Below are 7,500 nucleotides of genomic sequence, written 5' to 3'. Positions count from 1 at the left end.
CTCAAAACAGCAGGGTGTCTGTCTCTCAAAACAGCAGGGTGTCTGTCTCTCAAAACAGCAGGGTGTCTGTCTCTCAAAACAAGCAGGGTGTCTCTCTCTCAAAGCAGCAGGGAGTGTCTGTCTCTCAAAACAGCAGGGTGTCTGTCTCTCAAAACAACAGGGTGTCTCTCTCTCAAAAACAGCAGGGTGTCTGTCTCTCAAAACAGCAGGGTGTCTGTCTCTCAAAACAGCAGGGAGGTGTCTGTCTCTCAAAACACAGAGTGTCTCTCTCTCAAAAACAGGCAGGGTGTCTGTCTCTCAAAACAGCAGGGTGTCTATCTCTCTCTCAAAAACAGCAGGGTGTCTCTCTCTCAAAACAGCAGGGTGTCTGTCTCTCAAAACAGCAGGGTGTCTCTCTCTCAAAACAGCAGGGGTGTCTGTCTCTCAAAACAGCAGGGTGTGTCTATCTCTCAAAACAGCAGGGTGTCTGTCTCTCAAAACAGCAGGGTGTCTGTCTCTCAAACAACAGGGTGTCTGTCTCTCAAAACAGCAGTGTCTGTCTCTCAAAAACAGCAGGGAGGTGTCTATCTCTCTCTCAAAAACAGCAGGGTGTCTCTCTCTCAAAAACAGCAGGGGTGTCTGTCTCTCAAAAACAGCAGGGTGTCTGTCTCTCAAAACAGCAGGGTGTCTGTCTCTCAAAACAGCAGGGTGTCTGTCTCTCAAAACAGCAGGGTGTCTGTCTCTCAAAACAGCAGGGTGTCTGTCTCTCAAAACAGCAGGGTGTCTGTCTCTCAAAACAGCAGGGTGTCTCTCTCTCAAAACAGCAGGGTGTCTCTCTCTCAAAACAGCAGGGTGTCTGTCTCTCAAAACAGCAGGGTGTCTGTCTCTCAAAACAGCAGGGTGTCTCTCTCTCAAAACAGCAGGGTGTCTGTCTCTCAAAACAGCAGGGTGTCTGTCTCTCAAAACAGCAGGGTGTCTGTCTCTCAAAACAGCAGGGTGTCTATCTCTCTCTCAAAACAGCAGGGTGTCTCTCTCTCAAAACAGCAGGGTGTCTGTCTCTCAAAACAGCAGGGTGTCTCTCTCTCAAAACAGCAGGGTGTCTGTCTCTCAAAACAGCAGGGTGTCTGTCTCTCAAAACAGCAGGGGTGTCTCTCTCTCAAAACAGCAGGGTGTCTCTCTCTCAAAACAGCAGGGTGTCTGTCTCTCAAAACAGCAGGGTGTCTGTCTCTCAAAACAGCAGTGTCTATCTCTCTCTCAAAACAGCAGGAGGTGTCTCTCTCCAAAACAGCAGGGTGTCTGTCTCTCAAAACAGCAGGGTGTCTCTCTCTCAAAACAGCAGGGTGTCTCTCTCTCAAAACAGCAGGGTGTCTATCTCTCTCTCAAAACAGCAGGGTGTCTCTCTCTCAAAACAGCAGGGTGTCTCTCTCTCAAAACAGCAGGGTGTCTCTCTCTCAAAACAGCAGGGTGTCTATCTCTCTCTCAAAACAGCAGGGTGTCTCTCTCTCAAAGCACAGGGTGTCTCTCTCTCAAAACAAAACAGCAGGTGTCTATCTATCTCTCAAAACAGCAGGTGTCTCTCTCTCAAAACAGCAGGGTGTCTCTCTCTCAAAACAGCAGGGGTGTCTGTCTCTCAAAACAAGCCAGGGTGTCTGTCTCTCAAAACAACAGGGTGTCTGTCTCTCAAAACAGCAGGGTGTCTCTCTCTCAAAACAGCAGGGTGTCTCTCTCTCAAAACAGCAGGGTGTCTCTCTCTCAAAACAGCAGGGTGTCTCTCTCTCTCTCAAAACAGCAGGGTGTCTGTCTCTCAAAACAGCAGGGTGTCTATCTATCTCTCAAAACAGCAGGGTGTCTCTCTCTCAAAACAGCAGGGTGTCTGTCTCTCAAAACAGCAGGGTGTCTGTCTCTCAAAACAGCAGGGTGTCTATCTATCTCTCAAAACAGCAGGGTGTCTCTCTCTCAAAACAGCAGGGTGTCTATCTATCTCTCAAAACAGCAGGGTGTCTCTCTCTCAAAACAGCAGGGTGTCTATCTATCTCTCAAAACAGCAGGGTGTCTCTCTCTCAAAACAGCAGGGTGTCTGTCTCTCAAAACAGCAGGGTGTCTATCTATCTCTCAAAACAGCAGGGTGTCTGTCTCTCAAAACAGCAGGGTGTCTGTCTCTCAAAACAGCAGGGTGTCTCTCTCTCAAAACAGCAGGGTGTCTATCTATCTCTCAAAACAGCAGGGTGTCTCTCTCTCAAAACAGCAGGGTGTCTGTCTCTCAAAACAACAAGTGTCTCTCTCTCCAAAAGAACAGCAGGTGTCTGTCTCTCAAACCAGCAGGGTCTCTGTCTCTCAACACCGCAGGGTGTCTCTCTCTCAAAACAGCAGGGTGTCTGTCTCTCAAAACAGCAGGGTGTCTGTCTCTCAAAACAGCAGGGTGTCTGTCTCTCAAAACAGCAGGGTGTCTGTCTCTCAAAACAGCAAGGTGTCTATCTGTCAAGAACTGTAACATCAATTAAGACAGCAGTAACACCTCCCTCCATGACCTTCCTATACACACTGTTCCCGCCATAAATTCTTTGCCCTGACCAAGCTCTTGTTGATATCCGCCGTCTCTCAAACCTCCCTCGGCTGTAACTTAGGCATCCCACCAACCCTCCCTATCACCAATTCCAAACAACCCTTTGGGCGAAACACTCACCTAACTGCCTTGTAAGCTAACATATAGACCAATTAGTAACGGTGGGTAGTTAGAGAAAGAAATATAACAGGAAAAAACCATTCCACTCTACATTCAAATTAATAACAAACAAGTAGTGTATAACATCACCCAACATCTCGTTCTATAACGTATCTATCACCATTATTACATCACGTGATCTCTGAACCCACCCAAAGGGGGGGGCAGAGAAGAATAACAAATAACATCCAAGATGGAGGCTTAAGCCCTGGCCGGAGTGCCAGGATCGGGACGAGTGCTGATGTATGTAAATGGCGCTGGCTACAGGTGTGCCTTATGGAAGTTCCCGCCAGAAATATTCCCGCGTAAAAAACGGTGAAAAATTCAAACCAATATGACGGAAATGGCGGGAACGATTTGTAGCTTTGACGCGGGTATGTGATATAGGGGGGGCTAGGGGGGCTGTGAGGGGGCTAGGGAGCTGTGAGGGGCTAGATGGGGGGTTAGGGGGGCTAGGGGGGCCGCGGATATATTAAAAATCGGGAACAAGTTATGTAAAATGCGGTGATTTCTGAAATTGTTATTGATTCTGAAGGTTGAAACAGATGGGAGAGTTTAGCCAGATTTGGCGCGCAAAATGTGGGAGAGAAAAGCGCGGGAGAAAGTGTGATAATGTTGGTGATTATGTTAATAGTGGTAGGTGGCGATGGTGGTAGTTGTGGTTGTTAATGATGATGGTGGTAGTTAATGATGATGGTGGTAGTGGTAGGTGGCGATGATGGTAGTTGTGGTTGTTAATGATGATGGTGGTAGTTAATGATGATGGTGGTAGTGGTAGGTGGCGATGGTGGTAGTAGTGGTAGGTGGCGATGGTGGTAGTTGTGGTTGTTAATGATGGTGGTGGTAGTTAATGATGATGGTGGTAGTGGTAGGTGGCGATGGTGGTAGTTGTGGTTGTTAATGATGATGGTGGTAGTTAATGATGATGGTGGTAGTTAATGATGATGGTGGTAGTGGTAGGTGGCGATGGTGGTAGTTGTGGTTGTTAATGATGGTGGTGGTAGTGGTAGGTGGCGATGGTGGTAGTAGTGGTAGGTGGCGATGGTGGTAGTTGTGGTTGTTAATGATGATGGTGGTAGTTAATGATGATGGTGGTAGTGGTAGGTGGCGATGGTGGTAGTAGTGGTAGGTGGCGATGGTGGTAGTAGTGGTAGGTGGCGATGGTGGTAGTTGTGGTTGTTAATGATGATGGTGGTAGTTAATGATGGTGGTGGTAGTGGTAGGTGGCGATGGTGGTAGTAGTGGTAGGTGGCGATGGTGGTAGTAGTGGTTGTTAATGATGATGGTGGAGTTAGTTGATGATGGTAGGTAGTGGTAGGTGGCGATGGTGGTAGTAGTGGTAGGTGGCGATGGTGGTAGTAGTGGTAGGTGGCGATGGTGGTAGTTGTGGTTGTTAATGATGATGGTGGTAGTTAATGATGGTGGTGGTAGTTAATGATGATGGTGGTAGTTAATGATGATGGTGGTAGTTAATGATGATGGTGGTAGTTAATGATGATGGTGGTAGTTAATGATGATGGTGGTTGTTAATGATGATGGTGGTAGTTAATGATGATGGTGGTAGTTAATGATGGTGGTGGTAGTTAATGATGATGGTGGTAGTTAATGATGATGGTGGTAGTTAATGATGATGGTGGTTGTTAATGATGATGGTGGTAGTTAATGATGATGGTGGTAGTTAATGATGATGGTGGTTGTGTAGTGATGGTGGAGTTGAATAGATGATAGGTGGTAGTTAATGATGATGGTGGTTGTTAATGATGATGGTGGTAGTTAATGATGATGGTGGTAGTTAATGATTATGGTGGTAGTTAATGATGATGGTGGTAGTTAATGATGATGGTGGTAGTTAATGATGATAGTGGTAGTTATTGATGATGGCGGTTCTTAATGGTGGTGTGGTAGTAGTGGTTGTTAATGATGATAGTGGTTGTTAATGATGATGGTGGTAGTAGTGGTAGGTGGCGATGGTGGTAGTTGTGGTTGTTAATGATGATGGTGGTAGTGATGGTAATAGTGGTAGTTGTATACTCTGCTACTGAAGAAATACATGTGTATTCATAGACAGATCATACACAAGTATACAAACTATACACACATATACATTATGTATATATATATATATATATATATATATATATATATATATATATATATATATATATATATATATATATATATATATAGAGAGAGAGAGAGAGAGAGAGAGATGGATAAACATATTCTGGATTTATAGAGACGTGTGTATATCTCAGTGTATATACACTGTGAGGTGTATATCTCAGTGTATATACACTGAGAGGTATATCTCAGTGTATATACACTGAGAGGTGTATATCTCAGTGTATATACACAGAGAGGTGTATATCTCAGTGTATATACACAGAGAGGTGTATATTTCAGTGTGTATACACTGAGAGGTGTATATCTCAGTGTATACACCTTGAGATATACACCTCTCAGTGTATATACAGTGAGCTAGGATGCAAAGGAGTATGTATTAAGAGAGTTAGATAGGTGGATGGAAGGAAGGAGGGAGGGAGGGGAGGGAGAGAGGGAGGGAGAGAGGGAAGGAGGGAGGAGAGGGAGGGAGGGAGGGAGGGAAGGAGGAGGAGGAGGAGGAGGAGGGAGGGAGGGAGGGAGGGAGGGAGGGAGGGAAGGAGGAGGGAAGGAGGGAAGGAGGGAGGAGGAGGGAGGGAGGGAGGAGGGGAGGGAGGGAGGGAGGAGGGAGGGAGGGAGGGAGGGAGGGAGGGAGGAGGGAGGGAGGGAGGGAGGGAGGGGAAGGAGAGAGGAGGGAAGGAGGGAAGGAGGTAGGTGGAGGAGGTAAGATGACAGGGTATATGGTAGAACTGCTGCCATCAAGCTAGACATTGTCTGCCTCGTTATTACAACTATTTATTGAAAGGAGCTACTGGGAGGGAGGGAGGGGGAGGGAGGGAGGGAGGGAAGGGGAGAAAGAGCGAGGGGGGGGAGAGAAGGATTGAGAGAGGGATGGAGGGATTGAGAACAGGAAGGATGGAGCCTGAGAGGGAAGGATTAAGTGTGGGAAAGATGCTAGAGAGGGAGAGAGAGAGAGAGACAGGGGGAGAGTGAGAGACAGAGAGACAGAGAGAGAGAGAGACAGGGGGAGAGTGAGAGAGAGAGAGACAGAGAGAGAGAGAGACAGGGGGAGAGTGAGAGAGAGAGAGACAGAGAGAGAGAGAGACAGGGGGAGAGAGAGAGAGAGAGAGAGAGAGAGAGAGTGTCAGGGGGAGTGAGAGAGAGAGAGACAGAGAGAGAGAGAGACAGGGGGAGAGTGAGAGAGAGAGAGACAGAGAGACAGGGGAGAGTGAGAGAGAGAGACAGAGAGAGAGAGAGACAGGGGGAGAGTGAGAGACAGAGAGACAGAGAGAGAGAGAGACAGGGGGAGAGAGAGAGAGACAGGGGGAGAGTGAGAGAGACAGGAGGGAGACCAAAGGAGGAGTTTTGGAGAAATTGCTGTGTGATGGGGCCGTTAGCAGAGTGTTATGAGTATGCAGGTGACGGTGAGAGGGAGGAGAGGGAGAGAGGGAGGAGAGGAAGTAGAGGGAGAAAGGGAGGACAGGGAGAGAGGGAGAGAGGGAGGACAGGGAGAGAGGGAGGAGAGGTAGAGAGAAAATAAGAGTACTGGTGATTACAAGAGAGGATGTAAGAGAGGTGCTATTGAGTACAAGTGAAAAAGAGAGAGGGAAGAGAGGGGAATAAGAGAGGTACTAACTAGTAAAAAGAGAGGGGAATAAGAGAGGTACTAGCTAGTAAAAAGAGAAGGGAATAAGAGAGGTACTACCTAGTAAAAAGAGAAGGGAATAAGAGAGGTACTAACTAGTAAAAAGAGAAGGGAATAAGAGAGGTACTAGCTAGTAAAAAGAGAAGGGAATAAGAGAGGTACTAACTAGTAAAAAGAGAGGGGAATAAGAGGTACTACCTAGTAAAAAGAGAAGGGAATAAGAGAGGTACTACCTAGTAAAAAGAGAAGGGAATAAGAGAGGTACTAACTAGTAAAAAGAGAAAGGAATAAGAGAGGTACTAGCTAGTAAAAAGAGAGGGGAATAAGAGAGGTACTAGCTAGTAAAAAGAGAGGGGAATAAGAGAGGTACTAGCTAGCAAAAAGAGAGGGGAATAAGAGAGGTACTAGCTAGTAAAAAGAGAGGGGAATAAGAGAGGTACTAGCTAGTAAAAAGGGAGGGGAATAAGAGAGGTACTAGCTAGTACTAGCTGAATAGGAGATGAGACGCTATTAGCCGTACTGAGACTACTCGCTCAGGCTGATTCTGTACTACTATACCCACTAATATGCCTTACCACTATTATGCACCACCACTATTGTGCACCACCACTATTATGCACCACCACTATTATGCACCACCACTATTATGCACAACCACTATTATGCACCACCACTATTATGCAACACCACTATTGTGCACCACCACTATTATGCACCACCACTATTATGCACCACTACTATTATGCACCACCACTACTATGCACCACCACTATTATACACCACCACTATTATGCACCACTATTATTATACACCACCACTATTATGCACCACCACTATTATGCACCACCACTATTATGCACCACCACTATTATACACCACCACTATTATGCACCACCACTATTATGCACCACCACTATTATGCACAACCACTATTATGCACCACCACTATTATGCACCACCACTATTATGCACCACCACTCTTATGCACCACCACTATTATACACCACCACTATTATGCACAACCACTATTATGCACCACCACTATTATGCACCA

The sequence above is a fragment of the Cherax quadricarinatus genome, unplaced genomic scaffold, assembly GCF_038502225.1.
Source record: "Cherax quadricarinatus isolate ZL_2023a unplaced genomic scaffold, ASM3850222v1 Contig473, whole genome shotgun sequence".
NCBI lineage: Eukaryota > Metazoa > Arthropoda > Malacostraca > Decapoda > Parastacidae > Cherax > Cherax quadricarinatus.
Note: the sequence above shows the minus strand (reverse complement) of the source record.